Below are 17,735 nucleotides of genomic sequence, written 5' to 3'. Positions count from 1 at the left end.
ATCAATAACAAACCAAAGCAAATAAAAGTGATAATCAGAATATATATATATATATATATATATATATATATATATATATATATATATATATATATATATATATATATATATATTATTTAAAATATTTACCACAATGTTTGGGGCAGTCTACATCAATGTTTCAGGCTTAATTTGCCATCTTCAGGTCTGAGTTGTTTTGTTGACTGTTGTTGTTTCTTTAAGTGGTTCCGGTTTGAAGTTAATTAAGAGGAATTTGCGCCGATGGGGACACTTTCCGTAGATCTCACTTTTCATGTTGAGTGTGGCTTCATGAGGTTGTTTGATTATAGTATATTTTTCTTCCAGGCATAAGCTACATTGTTTTGATGTTGGTGTGTATCCTGTTGCTTTAGATAAAATTTTCCATGAAATGTTGTGGTCTATTTTGTTGTCTTTTAATTTCCAAATATGTTCGCTGAGTTTTGTGGATGTTTTTTTGTTAGTGTTTCTAAATGTTAAGGTGTGGAGGTTGTATCTTGTTTTGAAATTATTTTCTGTTAGTCCTACATATTTTTCTTGCTTGTTTGTTTTAGTTTCTGTGACTGTGGCTTGGTAAATTAAACTTGATTCTAAGCATTGTTTGTTTAGCGGGCAATGTTCTTTATTTCTGCAGTTGCATTTTCTAGTGGGTGGGTTTTGCTCTTGTCGGTGGTTTATTAATATTTTTTTGTTGTGGCTTGAAATTATTTGTTCTATGTTGCGCATACACGAGTAACTTATTTTTATGGTATTCCTGTTGATAATTTTATGTAGCTTGTGGTTTTTTGGAAAGTGTGTATCAATTAACTTCAGGAACTGCTGTCCTATGTTTGTGCTGACGTTTATGTCGAAAGGTGGGTTGAACCAAGTTATGTGTCGTTTTCTTGTTTTACGTTCTTCACTTGTGTGTTGGGGTTTACATGAGAGGGAGGCGTCTGTGTATAAAAATGGTGTGTTGTATCCACTTTTTGTGAGTGCTTCTTTGTAGGGGTGGCTGCGACGTTGAATATCTCTCTGTTTTCCGAAAGTTTGCTCACCCTCAGTGCTATGTTTTTTGGTATGTTTTCAATGACGGGACGGGGGTGGTTGCTGTTTTTATTAATGTAGCTAATGGTGTTGTTTGGTTTTCTGAACGGTTGGAATGAATTGGATTTTATGTCGAATGTGATGTCGAGGAAGTCAACTGTTTTTTTGTTTGCTTCTATCGTGATTTTCAAATTTGTTGTTTTGGAATATTTTACAGATTTGTTTTTTGATGTTTTCGTTCGCTCTTGGTCGTCTGTTGGTTATAGCGAGTCCGTCATCTCTATAGAGGCCGATGTATGTGTGTGTATGTTGTAGTTGTGACAGGATGTAGAGTCCGACCAGTTCGCATGTTTCAGCACCGTCGAACGAACTCATTGTTACGTCGAAATCATTGTGTCGCTTTGTCCACGGTGTGTTGTCGTAGTATAGTGTGCTGTGCTTGGTGTGTTTGATGATGTGTTTTTCCTCTTCTGTGATGTTGGTGTATTTTGCTGCGAATTCCAATGCTTTGTTTAGTAAGTCTGGAGTGATGGAGGGGTAAAAATCGCAAATGTCGAAAGAGATGAAGGTGCAGTTTTCTTTGTTTTGGATATTTTTGAACCATTCAATGACTTCATCGGTGTTTTTCCACTGGTTGAATTTAGTTGCTTCTTTGACGTTTTTATTTATTTTTTCTAATATCTTTTTGCTGATTTTTCCAATTTCAGATTTGTATGGATTTAGTAGTCTACATTTTGGATTATTTTTGAAGTCAGGCTTGTGATCTTTTAATGTGATGAACGCTTCTCTTCTTGGTGCTATATCGATTCGATCGCTAAGGTCAAGTCTGTTCGCTATATTCTTATCTTCTTTTGTGATCTATTCGGTTCTATGTGTTCTGTCTTTCTTGTAGTCTTTGTTGATTTGTTTGTGTGTCATTTTATCATATTCCTCAGGTGTCATTTTATAATAGTTGTTGGATTTGTCGGCTGGTATCAGAAGTTGTTTTTCTTTGTTTATTTTCTTCACATCGTTAGTCAGTTGGTTTTGGAAGTTCGTTCCATTACTACATGTCGAGCACTTTTCGTACCATATTTGTATCAAACACGATTCAATATATATATATATATATATATATATATATATATATATATATATATATATATATATATATATATATATATATATATATATATATATGGAAGAAGACGAGTCTGGATCTAAATATAGAAACGGTCTAAATAGTGGTCAGCAAAAATAATTCTGATACATAAAGCTGTAATTGTAACCATGTAGGTCAATAAATTTGTTTACCTTGGCTACACGATGGCATCAGGCGGACAGAGCACTCAGGAAATTACAAGAGAAATTTGATAAGCAAAAGATGGCTTACAATAACTAATACCCATACATAACAAAAATACTGGGATAACGGCAAAGATTTGCACGATAAGAACATATTTTGTTACACAGAAATGCTGGAAAATAATTAAAGAAGTTAATTAATATAATAGTAAGATAAATGAAAACGAAAACCATTGGCGCTGAAATGTGATCAATCGGCTAAAACACTTCATTATGTCCGGTTGAACTAGATGCCAAAATGTACTTTAAAATTAAAATGACCGAAAATGGGCAATTTTAGTTTTGTCTGTGTGCGACTATGTGGTCTAGTGGTATGACACTCGCTTTCGGATCGGAAGGTCCTAGGTTCGAGCCTCGCGCTCGGCGCATAGTTGAGTCTTTGGAAAAGGCTCTGTACTCACATTCTCTCACCGTACTCAGGTGTAAAATGAGTACCTGGCCGTTAACAACGTTGTGTTTGTCCGAAAAATTGTAATATCGCCAAACAGGCGTCATGCCCCGTCCTACATGTTAAATGTTGTTGTTGACCTGGGACCCCTTGTAAAGCGCTTTGCGCACAATCAGTGGATATTGCTCTATATAAAGCTCAATTTTTTAAGTATTAAAAAAAATCGTATTTGTTATCCAAAAAGAAAACAAAAACTAAACCCAAGTCATTGGGTCCGAAAGCTCATTTGGTACAGCACTCACTTCACACACAAATTGACTATGATCGATCCCGGGTGAAGTCGAGATTTATTTTGTTCCCACAGCAGTGATTTGTTTGCTGGGTGGGTCTGTTTCATTTCTTCTGAAATGACAGTTTACTATCGCTAACAAAAATTATCCCAAGATAAAGTGTTTTTTCATGATGAAAACCGTGCCTGGTTGATTGGGCATGTTCGGGCTGGGCTGTCTTGTGCAGAATATCCTTGCAGATTTGGTATATTACGAAAGGCTATTTACAAAATTGATGTAAAAGTACAGGAAAAACGACGGCCTTTCAAATCAGAAACAGGAGATGTGGTTCTTTGGTAGTTTGAGGCTGGATCATGGGAGACCAAAGACATCCTTGTGAGACTAAATGACAGGTTGTCAACTGTCTGACAGAGACAATGAAATCACAACAGCTGTTATGCATGACAGTGCACCATCGCACATGGCTCGATGTATACAGGGCTTTTAAAGAGAACAATCATGTTAGGCAAGGGTGTAGTCGTCAATCAGTCCTGACATGAATCCAATCCAGAACATATGAGATATTAAGAAGAGAGAAGCATGTCGTCTTGACCCTCGTCAAAATGAAGATGATTTAAACTAGCTTCTCCAACACATCCAGGATGATTTCACTGCAGAGTTTATTGAACGATTCACTTTGTCCATGCGAAGGCTAGTAATTTCACTGCATCAAGTTAAAGGAGGGCATACACAGTATTTAATTTTTTGGCGTCACTTCTTAAACTTTCGATATCATTTTGTAAAAAGCATTGTGATTCACATAATTATATACAGTGGATAGAAATAACCATGAACTTTCAATTGATGTGTAATATCAATATATATATATATATATATATATATATATATATATATATATATATATATATACTAGAAAAAAAGCCCGCAATTTCGCGGGGAAAGAACTATTTTCATTAGATACTGTACTCACCATCATTTAATGAGGGCAGATTGGTAAACAACGTTGTCTGTGTAATTTGGTATATCTTCGGTTGATTTTTCTGTGTGGCCCAACATGAAGTGTAAGCCACTATAGCCTCTGACCCGTGACATCAAAGGTGAAAATACAAATTTAAAGAATACTGGGGATGTAGGAGCTTTCGGAATGTCTCCCCTTTACTTAACTTATGGAAAAACAAACACCCTAGCACCTTTAATAACACTTATGACTAACCTCTCGAGCTAACCCTAATAGAAAAAAACAACTCTCGGACTGCTTTGCACTACCTTTCAATACTTAAGAAATCACAATGGCGGCCGAAAATAAAAACAATGGTCAAATTAGGAAATTTTAAACTTTCACAAATCTATCAAAGTTTGTTCAAGAGTTTTTAAAATACTTCTATATGACAAACTGAATAAATAAATGCCTGACAAAATATCAACGGTGAAAATACAAATTTAAAGAATACTGGGGATGTAGGAGCTTTCGGAATGTCTCCCCTTTACTTAACTTATGGAAAAACAAACACTCTAGCAACTTTAATAACACTTATGACTAACCTCTCGAGCTAACCCTAATAGTAAAAAAACAACTCTCGGACTTCTTTGCACTACCTTTCAATACTTAACAAATCACAATGGCGGCCGAAAATCAAAACAATGGTCAAATTAGGAAATTTTAAACTTTCACAAATCTATCAAAGTTTGTTCTAGAGTTTTTAAAATACTTCTATATGACAAACTGAATAAATAAATGCCTGACAAAATATCAACGGTGAAAATACAAATTTAAAGAATACTGGGGATGTAGGAGCTTTCGGAATGTCTCCCCTTTACTTAACTTATGGAAAACCAAACACTCTAGCAACTTTAATAACACTTATGACTAACCTCTCCAGCTAACCCTAATAGTAAAAAAACAACTCTCGGACTTCTTTGCACTACCTTTCAATACTTAACAAATCACAATGACGGCCGAAAATCAAAACAGTGGTCAACTTAGGAAATTTTAAACTTTCACAAATCTATCAAGGTTTGTTCTAGAGTTTTTAAAATGCCTGACAAAATATCAACGGTGAAAATACAAATTTAAAGAATACTGGGATGTAGGAGCTTTCGGAATGTCTCCCCTTTACTTAACTCATGGAAAAACAAACACCCTAGCACCTTTAATAACACTTATGACTAACCTCTCGAGCTAACCCTAATAGTAAAAAAAGAATCAAAATGGCGACTGAAATACCTTCATGTGATCAAGTGAATAATATCACTATGAATGCCACGATTTGCTGAAAAATGCCAACACACACATGTATACACAAAACACAACACACACACAAACATACACACATACACACACAAACATACACGCAATAAGAACAAAACTGATCACCGCTAAATCAACAACACGACGGAAGTAATAATAATACTTGATGTCATAAATAGATGACGCAAACTGACAACTTTTTACAGTGACGAAATTGGTTGATTTTGGGACTGTTTAGTGTCGTCGGTACGTATTTTATGATATCTGTGTGACTCAACGAACATTCAAACTGACTTTAAATTATAAAAGGAAATCAAGTTATCTGTTTATCTATCTGTAAAAAATACATTTCTAATTTTCAAATCTTTCAGTAGAGTTGTGCACCGTTTCAATTTTTTTATTGACTCAAATAAGCACAATGTTCTCCACAATGCTATATTTTTTAAAGAAAGGAATATATATATATATATATATATATATATATATATATATATATATATAATATATATATATATATATATATATATATATATAAGGGAGTAAGATGCCTGCAGAAACTGCCAAGGGGTCTCTGAGACAACAGACCATATTATTATCCTTCATATGCAAGACTCAGACAACGTGCTAGCTAAAGGGCAATGGTTTGGTACAAATCTTTATCGGCCAAGCTACGGTCACAGAGACAGACAAACAAAAACAAGGAATATACATCGGACACACAGAGGGTTCGTTCAAAATCTTTAAAATGTACACGAATTGTCCTTCAAATCATGCACAAAACAACATTCTACTACACTGGGCGAAAATATTTGGAAGGTCAAAGAACATCCTAATAAAACATCAAATTATGGAAAACCATCTTCAGCGCAAGGCCGTACTATGCTCCATCCTAATATCTATTAAGAAGAATACTTCTATATCATCACACAACCAAACGTGGCAGCATGAAGCAAAAGAAACGAAATGGTATAATTCAGAACAAAACACTTTTTTATACACTTCTACAAACCATCATAATAGCGAAACCAAAGTATTACGAATCTAACCGGAAACAGGAAAACAACTTTACATCGCTTCCAGACCTGAAGCTTGTAGAAAACAAAAACAAGAAACCGATCCGGAGAAGCCATCAAAATGATTAGATTTGTTTAGGGGTTTGTGTATGTGTGAGAGTGTATGTGGGTGGGTGTATGTGTATGTATGTGATTGTGGGTGGAAATTATGGATCTAACTGATTTAAATAGTTGCCGATTTGGTATATTCCTTAAAGACAATTTTTTATTTCCATACAAGGTTACTTTAAAAATTTCATCTCTTGATCAGTACATTCCGTGAATCATTAGGCTTAGGACTGATAAAGCCTGGTTTACCTAGTTGTGCTTTTCACTCCTTAATTCAGTATGAGAAAAACATTATATTCTTTAAATACACATTGCACCCAGATTACAGAACCCCCCCCCCCAACAAAAATAGGAAATTTGATCATATATTTTGCCACTGTTCTAACCTTCACTTAATCAAATTCATAAAAAACTATACAAAACAGCTATTTTTGTCATTTAAAATTATCCAAAGAGAGGATAAGATTATAACAACAGCGGGTAACAAAATACTTTAAAAAATACACCAAATGATGAAAAAAGATGAAACCGAAAAATTAAACAATGAAATTTGATGCATCGAGACGTGACAATCTCAGTTCTCTTTCATTCATCAAGGTTTACATTGGAACATTCTAAACCCAACAAGTGCTTGAGGACACATGAAATTGAAGCTGAAAAATTTCGTTTTTGCGAAGTTCGAGGATCAAGAAAAATCAGTTCTGTCTTGCTTGGGCCACGAACTCGTGCTGTAGGAGTGTCTTGTCGAATCATTTGGATTAGGGAAAGATGGATTTGCGTCATTGGATCTTCAAATCTTAAACCAATGAAAATATCAGATTTTTGTCGTATTTTTTATTTTAGAATATGCTATTGTTCTAAACTATGATGATCGTGATGATAATGATAATGAGGTTGTTGATGATGATATGATGATGATGATGATGATGATGATGATGATGATGATGATGATGATGGTGGTGGTGGTGATGATAATGAGGATGAAATGTTCAATTTTTGATAAATCTTACCATTTGTTTAATAAAATATCAATATCTAGTCAATATTTGATGCGTGATCGAATATTTATGAGTATGTGGTTCTTTTGCCACCTAACAACACATACATTTATGTTTTTTCACCTCTATAAATTGCTATGGAAAGTGAGGTAGGAACACGTATTTTACGACGTGCTGCCAGTCTTTTTGTTTTGACGGCGACATTAGCTGCTCAGCTTCTTGAGGCGACGTGTTCAGATGCATACAAATGGAGATTACACGCTATTAATGAGCAGAACAGTACTCACAATAGTCTTCAACAGTCGTAACGTCACTTCCTTCCTAATGACGTATGGTAACTTAGTAATACTGGCTCTAAACTATCGGAACAATGGCGGACGCCGTATGGAATATTTCTCCGCCGAGCTTAAACGCGTATCCAGAGGAAAAAAAACCCATCAATTTGATCATGTTTTGACTTTTACACATTCTGATCACAAGGCATATGAAAGGGGAATAAAAAGTTCTAGCCAGCATGAAGAATAAAAAGTAATGATTTTCTTTGTTTAGAACCAAGATGGCCGCCGTTGCCGGGCGCGTGACATCAGACTGCTGAATCCAATTGGAAACCATCGTCGTTTTTTTTTTTGCGATGTATGCATTTGTAGTCTTCGTTTTGAGGATGACTTTTGTATTCAACGATATGATTGCTCTGTACTGATTTGATTGAAACAATTATGAACTGGTATTGAATTACTCTTTTTACTGATATGCAAAACATTTTAGGTCATAAATATGCTTGAAAGCTATTACCTATCAAACAGCGTTGCATTAATACGCTTCAACAGTCGTAACGTCACTTCCCTCGTAATGACGCATGGTAACTTAGTAACTGGCTCTAAACTATCGGAACAATGGCGGACGCCCTTATGAAATATTTCTCCGACGACCATAAAAGGTATGCAGAGGAAAAAAACATTATAAATCTGATAATGTTTTGACTTTTACACATTCTGATCACAAGACATATGAAAAGTTCTAGCTAGCAGAAAGAATAAAAAGTACCGATTTTCTTTGTTTAAAACCACGATGGCCGCCGTTGCTTGGCGACGTGACATCAGACTATTGAATACAATTGTGGCGCCGAGTATAGATAGGACGAATTTGACGTCACTCAGGTCTTTAATATTGTTTTTAGCCAGCCAGTTTTGAGTAGTTATCACTAAATTGTATGAAGGTTACACATTGTTTTGTGTGTTGGTACGTTATATCCGGCTGGCGGATGTTGTGAGTCATATAGCTAAGCGCAGTGCATCAACACGTCGTGCACCACCTTAATAAATAAAATCAGTAAGATTTAAAAAGAAATCCCAATCAAAACAAACCCAAAACAAAAGCAAAAAAACAAACAAAAACAAACAAAAACAACAAACAAACAAACAATGTAAGCTTTAATATAAGGTATAATCCACTAATGTGCCCGATGATAATGGTTTATCGCTGACAATACTATCTGTTTTATCATCATCCCATCTCCATTGTTATCACCAGTCGTACCTTTAATTACATTGATGAAATCAGCCACAGGGTTTAAAATATGTATGAGCCGTCGCCTCAAAGCAGTGTTATGTCGAGATGAACTGGATGCTGGAAATTGAATTTACAGCCCCGAATATTAAACTTATGGTTATTTTCTATTCATTATTAGTAGACCTTCAAAGCCATGAGGCACAAGGAGCCGGAGTTTATACCTTTATCTATAGTGTGAAACGGATAATAGCAAATGCTTGCTACCCTTTGGATTGGACGCTGGTCTATCACAACTCTATTTATTATCGCAGAGCGTAAATACAAATTCTTACATTGCAAAAAGCCCAAAGTTTGTATTTCTTATCATTTTAATTGTAAATTTACTTTCCAAGGTCCCAGTCATCCTGACATACACCCGTTTAGAGACGGTAAGTGACAATAGTTCAGTAGTAGTAGTTATGAATCGGGCTGTACCACCCAGATAACACAACTGTCTTGTTTATCTTTGCTCGTGTTTTAAGTTTATGAAAGCCGAACCCTTTAGATATGCGTGATGTATGTTTTGGTTATCAGTAATTTAAAATGGCAGATAAAGGATGATAATACGAACCCATTATTTAGTGCTGGTTGTATCATAACGTTCAAATATCAGCCGTATACGGCGTGGTCATATATGCAGGTCTGACATCCGCACCGACTTAAGGGACTCGGTTTAACATCGTTGCACTGGACAATATTTTGTGTCATTTTTTCAGATTTCCAATACAACAATGAGCCCATAAGGAATTGGGTCAACAAAACGCCATCATTGATTTTGGCCCGAGTTTATTTTCACTTCCAACATGAATTTATTAAGCTGACACTAACATGACAAAACGTTCTTAATCTTGAAACTCCATTCTAAGTCTCAGATTTAAAGTAGGGTAATCATTTTCTTAAACCTTCAGAGGATTAGACCCTGGAGCCGGAGTCTATCACTGTTTCTATAGCGTGACACAGACACTACCGGTTTCTTGCTACCCTTTGGATGGGACTCTATACTTTTTGCCAGATCTAACAGACCAAGCTGCCCACTGCTAAATAGGCATGAGAGGAGGGGGGGGGGAGATCAGAAACAAATAACGATTTCAAGCCCGATCGATCTCAGTCCACGTGCGTGTGAAGCGAGTGCTCTACCAATTGAGCTATTGGTATTCCCTTTACGAACCCCTTATACATCTAGATATAGTTGAAGTCAAAAGTTTTTGGACAACATGATAAATTGTGTTTTGTTGGGGTAAAATACAATAAAGACAAAGATAATACTCAATGAGACTGAGTAGCATCGCTGTTATTGTTTTATTGGTAAAAAACAGCATGATAAACAATACTGGAGATAGAGGTCAGGTTAGGGTAGAATCGAACAACGCCTGTAATGGGTTAGTAATAGATAAAACACGTTATGTTCAGATGTTGAAGTGCTCCATGTATCGTCATGAACACACTATAATATCATTAGAGGAGAATAAAAAGGATTTTAACCAGTTAACTGCCGTAGTCTTGAAAAAACATGTATTTAAAAAAAATTGGTCAGAGACCACGTCCTTCAAATATCGATTGATCTAAATGACCCTCATCTTGGCAAAACCCTCAAACCTGGGACTTCGCGAAATCCCAGTTTTGAGAGTGCTTGCTAAGATGAGGGTAATTTAAATTGATCGATATTTGAAGGACGAGTTTTCTGGCCAAATTTTTAAATACATGTTTTTCCAAAGTACAGTAGCTAACTGGTTATGCTCAACTATTCATTTAATATATATTTATCAGATTTAATACGGTACAGTGTGGGAATATAGACATATGGGTCTATGTTATTAATGGTAACTGCCATTTTATAACAATATTTATGAATCTGTGGTGCATTTTGTCCGTGTTAGTTTTATATCGTACAAGGTAAGGAAAGGAAGTATTTAATTTGTTGACATCTGAAAATAATATATATTGTTATTTCATGGGTCAAAGACATTTAAACATTGATCGTTCTTTGTTCTCTTATTCAGGAATTTAAGCTAGATCTAGTGAGTAACATTGTCATATCGCGAATTTCATTAAACTACATTAAATAAATAGTTATCTTTAGAACAGTACAACCAGTTGAATAAGATGTTGTCTAATTAGGTTACCTTTGCCAATAACCTATAGCTAATGCCCTTTTAAGGCCATTCCCCTTTGTACCATAAAACCATGGTACTAATATAAAAGATGATTCTCTCTGAATAATAAATACAACAAATTTATCGTTGAACTTTTACATTAAGTACAATGGTTTTATGGTACATAGGGGTGTGTCCCTTATTTGGGCCACTAACCTTATTTTGATTACAAAAATACTGCCGTACATTGATAAAATGCTTTTTTAAAAATGGTAAAAACATTTTCTCCATATTATATCGATCGTTTAAAATGACTCTCAGCTTTTCAAAAATCGTAAAGTAGTACAATTCTTTGAATCCTTGGGTAAATAGTTTTTGACAAGTCATGGGATTAGCTTGGCACAGCGGTATGGTCTTTGCCCTTTGCTTCGGTTTCAAAAGATATCGAGTTCGACTCCCCACCGCGGTGTGTTGCCGTAAGCAAATCACCTCGCCCTAGTTCATTTTTCGGCACTTTACTGCGCCTGACGTTTGGTTATCCCAGGCTTCATTGGGAAGTCACAGACAAAATTTCCCATTGGATGTGAGTAAAGGGTATTTTATTTTGATCTAGGTTATCAATTATTATTATTATTATTATTATTATTATTATTATTATTATTATTATTATTATTATTATTATTATTATTATTATATTATTATTGTTGTTGTTGTTATTATTATTATCATTATTATTATTATTATTATTATTATTATTATTATTATTATTATTATTATTATTATTATTATTATTATTATTATTATTATTATTATTATCATTTTATAAGTAAACATTTTTGGCCAACATCTATCTGGAGTCAGCGTTATAATTACTGGACTAAAACAAAACAAAACAAAAACATAAGAAATACATACAAACAAATAACACCCCCAAACCCCTAACAAAGAAGCAAACAAATGCACAATCAAAACAAACCAACAAACTGAAATTCAAACAATTAGATAGAGATAGGTTCTTGAATACGGCATATAGCCTAAATCAGAGAGATAATTTCATTATTCTTGTGTTAAGGTAAATTTGCATTTTTTTGAGAGTTTAAAAGATCTCCTTTGCTAGAGTATCAAGTAGCCAACGAAAAGTAAAGCCATGTAAAATTATTAGGTTTTTCATATTTAATACTAGTTAATGAGTATACGGCCATGTCAGTTATTTATGAGAATTTTTTACGATTGAATCGATCAAAGTAAGTCATTGTGAACACTAAGCTGCTGCAAGCTGTGGCTGTATAAATCATTGAATAAGAGGGAATGCACCAGCTTAAAAAACGAAATACTAAAAGAGGAAAGTTTCGCGCTCAAAAGCCTGAGTCAACAACAAAAACAGTAAAAACGATAATACTTCACTTTAAATTAAGATAGGCGGAAGAGTAGGCCTATTAACCCATTAAGTACAGTACCCTGAAAAAACGCGTATAAATATTTGGCCAGAAAACTTGTCTTTCAAACATCAATCGATTTAAACGATAATTAACTCTCTCCGTACCAGCCAATTCAGAATTTGCCCCCAAACTTCACACCCACCCAACACAAAAATATTTTTTTTTCTACTCAAACAGAAAAGGTACAGTCTACATTCTATACTACATGACTTTGTCCAGTGTCTAATTTCTATCGTTATAACAAAGTATTTTCTTTATAATTTGTGATGTACAAAGGATATCAATGAGAAAACTGATGATTGCATCGTATCGAATGTGACGATTGGCCTATGGGTAAGGAGAGGGTTAAAGAACGAATTTTCTAGCCAAATTTTTTGATAAGTGTCTTTCCAGAGTACCAGTTAATCGGTTAAATAGATAAGTCTTTGCATGCAAAGACGACCGGAGGAATTTACAAATAATGATTGGAAAGAAAGAGTGTGAGTACATGCATGCGTGAGCACGCGTGCACGCGCGTGTGTGTGTGAGTATGTGTTTGTGTGTGTGTGTGTGTGTGTGTGAGAGAGTGTGTGGTTGTGTTGGTTGTTGGAGTATGTGAATATTTGCATATGTGTATTGTCTTTCATGGTAAATACTCGATTATCCCCAACGTCAAGGATAAGATAAACGATAGGTAGATGTAATTTACTACGGAAGACATTGTGTTACTTCCGAGTGTAAACAGTGGTGATGAATTTATAAATTCGAAAAAACAAAACAAAACAAACCCCAGAACCTTGGAATTTTCAATGTGGTTAGAAATTCTTTCAGGATTAACGAGCAGCATCTCTCTACAAAGGGTGTTGTCGTTTATTCCTCAATGACGTGTTGACAGATGGGTGTGTAAACAAAGAAGGATGACTTCATAGCTAACACCAGGTGAGAGGCAATGTAGAAACACGCTTGAAAATTGTGTATTATGGCACGATGAACTGGAATATGAAAAGTGAATAGGCTTCAACAGTCATGACGTCACTTCCCTCGTAAGACGCATGGTAACTTAGTAACTGGCTCTAAACAATCGGAACAATGGCGTACGCCCTAATGAAATATTTCTCCGACGAGCACAAAATTGTATCCAGAGGAGAAAAACATTATAAATCTGATCATGATTTGACTTTTATACATTCTGATCACATGACATGAGAAAAAGTTCTAATCAGCATGAAGAATAAAAAGTACCGATTTTCTTTGTTTAGAACCACGCTGCTCGCCGTTGCTGGGCAACGTGACATCAGACTATTGAATCCAATTGGAATACGGAGCAAAAGTGTGATGTCAAAAGGGGTTCCTTTCTCATTGGAAGTGTAAAACTACTCTGCAGGAGGACTGGATACATACCTTGTGTAATTGATCTTCTGGTTTCAGAATGATGGCAACTTATTTTCTAGTCTAAACAAATTCTGGTCGTCAATAAGATCATCCATCCTTGTTTTTTTACGTCCCGTAATCCTAAAAATCAGACATTACCTGGTACTAAAAAATTATGCCACATTTTGATTCAACATGTAACGTATTCATTATTAATCCTCCAAAGAACTGGTTATATTCAAACTTCCAAGGTTTTTGGAACCGGACACGTAGGAGGTGTGACGTCACGACTTTTCTGCTCTATTAAAATGATAATAAATGCGAACTTTTGGTTTTATGCAATGCAAGAAATTGTATTTATTCTACGCTAAAACAAATAGGTATAAACTCCAAATTGGATGTTTCTGGATACATATGTTGTGTCAAGCACCCAGTTCATCTTGACATAATATCGATTTGAAACGACTGGGCTTAATTATGAATAAGTTCCTTTTAGTGTTTGTAAATTTTAATGTTGGACCTTAATGATGTTTTGTCTTGTAACATCGTCAAGCGATATTGAGCGGGTTAGTGAACGGATGACGACGCTGATCAGGAATTTCTGGTTCTTGTGTTTTGAAATTATGTAAGGCACCTGCGCACTCAGTACCCATTTTGACTCAGGTGTGAATGAGTACCCGAGTTTAAGTTGGGAAGAGTGCTGCAAGGCCACACGTAAAATAGAGCCCATTGAGGGCGTCTCGTATTGGATAGTGAATATTTTTTTGCTTTATGAGGGGAATGGACAAAAATATTGCCAAGCGCACTAACCATGATAAAAGTCTAAACGCATCTATTTATTTGTACATGTTACCCCTTTTATTATAAGTACTGCAATATTACCAACCAAACAAAAAACGCACTAAAACTATTGAGCTCAATATCTAATTAATGCGCTCAAAGCGCTTTACAATGGGTCTCGAGCCACATACAACATTTAGCATGTAGGACGAGACATGACACCTGTAAGGCGCTATTAAATTTATTTTTCAAAAGAGACAACACTGGTACCTACCAGGTATATCAGAATGAGGTAAGAGAGTGCGAGTAAAGAGCCTTTTCCAAGAACTCAACCTGTGCCGCCAAGAGAGAAATTCGAACCAGAAGCCTACCAGTCCGGAGGTGAACGTCATACCACAAAACTACAAAGCCACATCTACCCAGGCGTTCATCCGTCTATTATCAGTTAGCTCATCTTTCCATCCTTTTGTTTTATTTATCTATTAGTTCACCCAATCAGCTTTCCGTCTACTCTCACATCTAAACAATAATTCATTTATTCATCCATATATCCGTCCATTCATCCGTTCATTTAACCACACATTCCTGTGCACAACTGTTATATTATAGTCTCTTAGAATGCCCGTCTATCTGTTTATCAGCTGTACGTCAGAAATTCTGATAGCCCTAATGGATTTGTCGGTCCAAGATAGATTTCTCCTAATATTACTTTTCTTATAGTTTGTGTTTACAGAATCCCTTTTTTATGAAAGGATCACGTAGCATAATTAAATGAATGGGCAAACCACGGGAGGAAATGGACATATATCAATCAATCAATCAATCAATCAATCATTCAATCAATCAATTAATTAATCATTCAATCAAATCAAATCAATAAATTAATCAAACAGTTGAGTGATTTATCAAAATATTTCAAAGTATCAGTCATCAATAACTTAGAACTGCGGAAGGACATGAAGTGCAACATTTTTGTCAGCCGTTCAATAAAATTAATTAGAAGGCAACGTTACATTAGCAATAAGAAACATAGATTTTTGTTAAACATTAATTATAAAAGGGCTTTATAGTAAAAATTACTAAAATAAGCTATTTAATCAATACAAGTAATTTATGGAACTGCCGCTTCTCGTTTGTGATAAATAAGCCTGTTGCGCGCTCAAAGGGATGGACAATTCGTATGTTTATTATACTTTAGAAATATAAATATAAGGGGATCCAGGTCGCTCAGATGATAGAGAACTCGCTTTTCTCACTTCCGAGAGCAGTCTCAAAAAAAAAAAAAAAAAAAAAAAAAGAAAAAAAGAAAGTAAAAAGGAAACGCAAATACATAGACAATAAAAAACAACATCCCCTTCCCCCCCCCCCCCCCCCCCCCCCCACCCAAAAAAAAAGAGCAAAAACAACAACAAAAAACATGATGTCGTATGTAAGGAATGATTATACAGGGTTTTCATAAAGTTTTTCCCTGTTTACTAACTGCTTTAACAGAAAAGAGTTTCAGCCAATAATTTAAACGTGGACTTATGGATAGATAAATACTTGACATTTTGTTTACCATCATCTTGTACTCAATACGCCTCAATATGGTTGTAATGACTACCTACAAGCAACTTTAACCCATTTTCGAATTCTTTTCGTATGTTTTGTAGCTTTTGTGGCGTGATGGATTCAATAATAGCTCTTTTTTGTAGTATGCGATTCAACATTTGGTATGGGAGCTGAATAAACAGTTTCTGCGACATCGCTCCATAGGAAAATATCATACGATGTCCGATAATCCGGGCGTCCGGGCAATTGACCCCATTTTCCCCAATTCGTCTGTCTGAAAACGTGTCGTTCAGATATTCGTGAACAGCCTGTCTCCAATGCGGAGAAACATCTTCTTAATGAAAAGAAATCTTATCTATGGCCGATATTCATGAAAATGACACGCAGTATAAAATTATAGCATATCAAAACAGACATTTTACAGTAATCGTTTTTACGGTAAAGGAAGGTGGGCCTAAAAGTATTTTGTGCATCTGCCAATATCAAACATTCACTTTGTGTCTCAGTAAATTTAGTATACTCGTTTCTTTTCTTTCTTTCTTTATCCTTTCTTTTTGAAATCGTTTTTTTTTCATGTCCTGTATTGTAATGGTCTGCCAAACTGGGCTGTGAAACGTTGTTGAGCTACTTTAGGCGACATAGTAGTTTCATGCAATCACATTACACAAAGAGATTTTTGACAAAATGTGATTTCGAAATAGACGGGGAAAAAATCAGGTATTTTATGTTCATGTTCATTTTTCTCACTTTTAGTGATGTACTGAAGGTCGATGACTAATAGCCATAAATATATGACTTTTCCTTAGAAGATGGTGAAAAACAGATGCAAGTATCTATAGCGGTTTTCGAATAATACCTCTTTGAAATCAGGGAAAGACTTTATGGACATCCTGCATTATCTTGTTTAGAACAATCCTCAAACATCATCCCACTTAAGTTTTATTCACAACCTTATTGTACGAGTCTACGGTAGAGTTAAAATCGGGTTTCATTCATCTCATACTGCGTAATTTTTTTTTCATTACAACAATGTTAAAACAATCCACGGATTGTGCTAGGGTGTCAGACCTGTAAAAATCTGCACGTAGGTTAGAATCAATAATGAATGAACACACTGATCAATTAAAACAACGTGACATTGAGTCAACATTTGTTACAACTTACCAATGATAATTAAAAAAAAAAAGCAACCCCCCCTTAAATAGACAAACAAAACATGGGATACTTTCCACATTTCTAATTTATAAGATAATCAGACGTAAACGATGCAGGTCTGATAACTGGACGCATTTACGGGCTTGATTTAACATTGTTGACAATATTTTGCGCTGGTTTGATAGCATTTACATTACAACAATGAACCCATGACAATTTCAGTTATCAGACCTGCAAATAGGTAAACGTCGGACGTAAATAAACACGTGGAATGAATGGATAGATTACGAGCGAGGTTTAATTTTCTGCAGGTCTGATAACCAAGTTTGTTGTGGTCTCATTATTGTGATGGAAATATTCTCTAACCAACGCAAAATAATACTCAT

At 35.1% G+C, this 17,735-nt stretch overlaps 1 protein-coding gene across 8 annotated transcripts in view; it reads left to right on the top strand.

The window, feature by feature from the left end:
• Positions 1–9,571: 9,571 nt before the first annotated feature.
• The window catches only part of LOC144964606 (secretin receptor-like), a 239,275-nt gene continuing 231,111 nt past the window's right edge, over positions 9,572–17,735 (top strand). The window contains exons 1-3 of one of the 8 annotated variants that reach the window (XM_078899071.1): positions 10,402–10,493; positions 10,749–10,801; positions 13,170–13,431. The gene's annotated coding sequence lies outside the window, so the exon portion shown is untranslated. Of the gene's footprint in view, positions 9,622–10,401; positions 10,494–10,748; positions 10,875–12,690; positions 12,847–13,169; positions 13,432–17,735 lie in introns of those variants that run through there. The other 7 variants (XM_078899068.1, XM_078899066.1, XM_078899067.1 and 4 more) reach the window with 7 other exon arrangements.

Source organism: Berghia stephanieae, chromosome 2 (assembly GCF_034508935.2).
Source record: "Berghia stephanieae isolate SIO BIC M18660-M18661 chromosome 2, UCSD_Bste_1.3, whole genome shotgun sequence".
NCBI classification, from domain to species: domain Eukaryota; kingdom Metazoa; phylum Mollusca; class Gastropoda; order Nudibranchia; family Aeolidiidae; genus Berghia; species Berghia stephanieae.
This window is presented reverse-complemented; position numbering and strand designations above follow the sequence as displayed.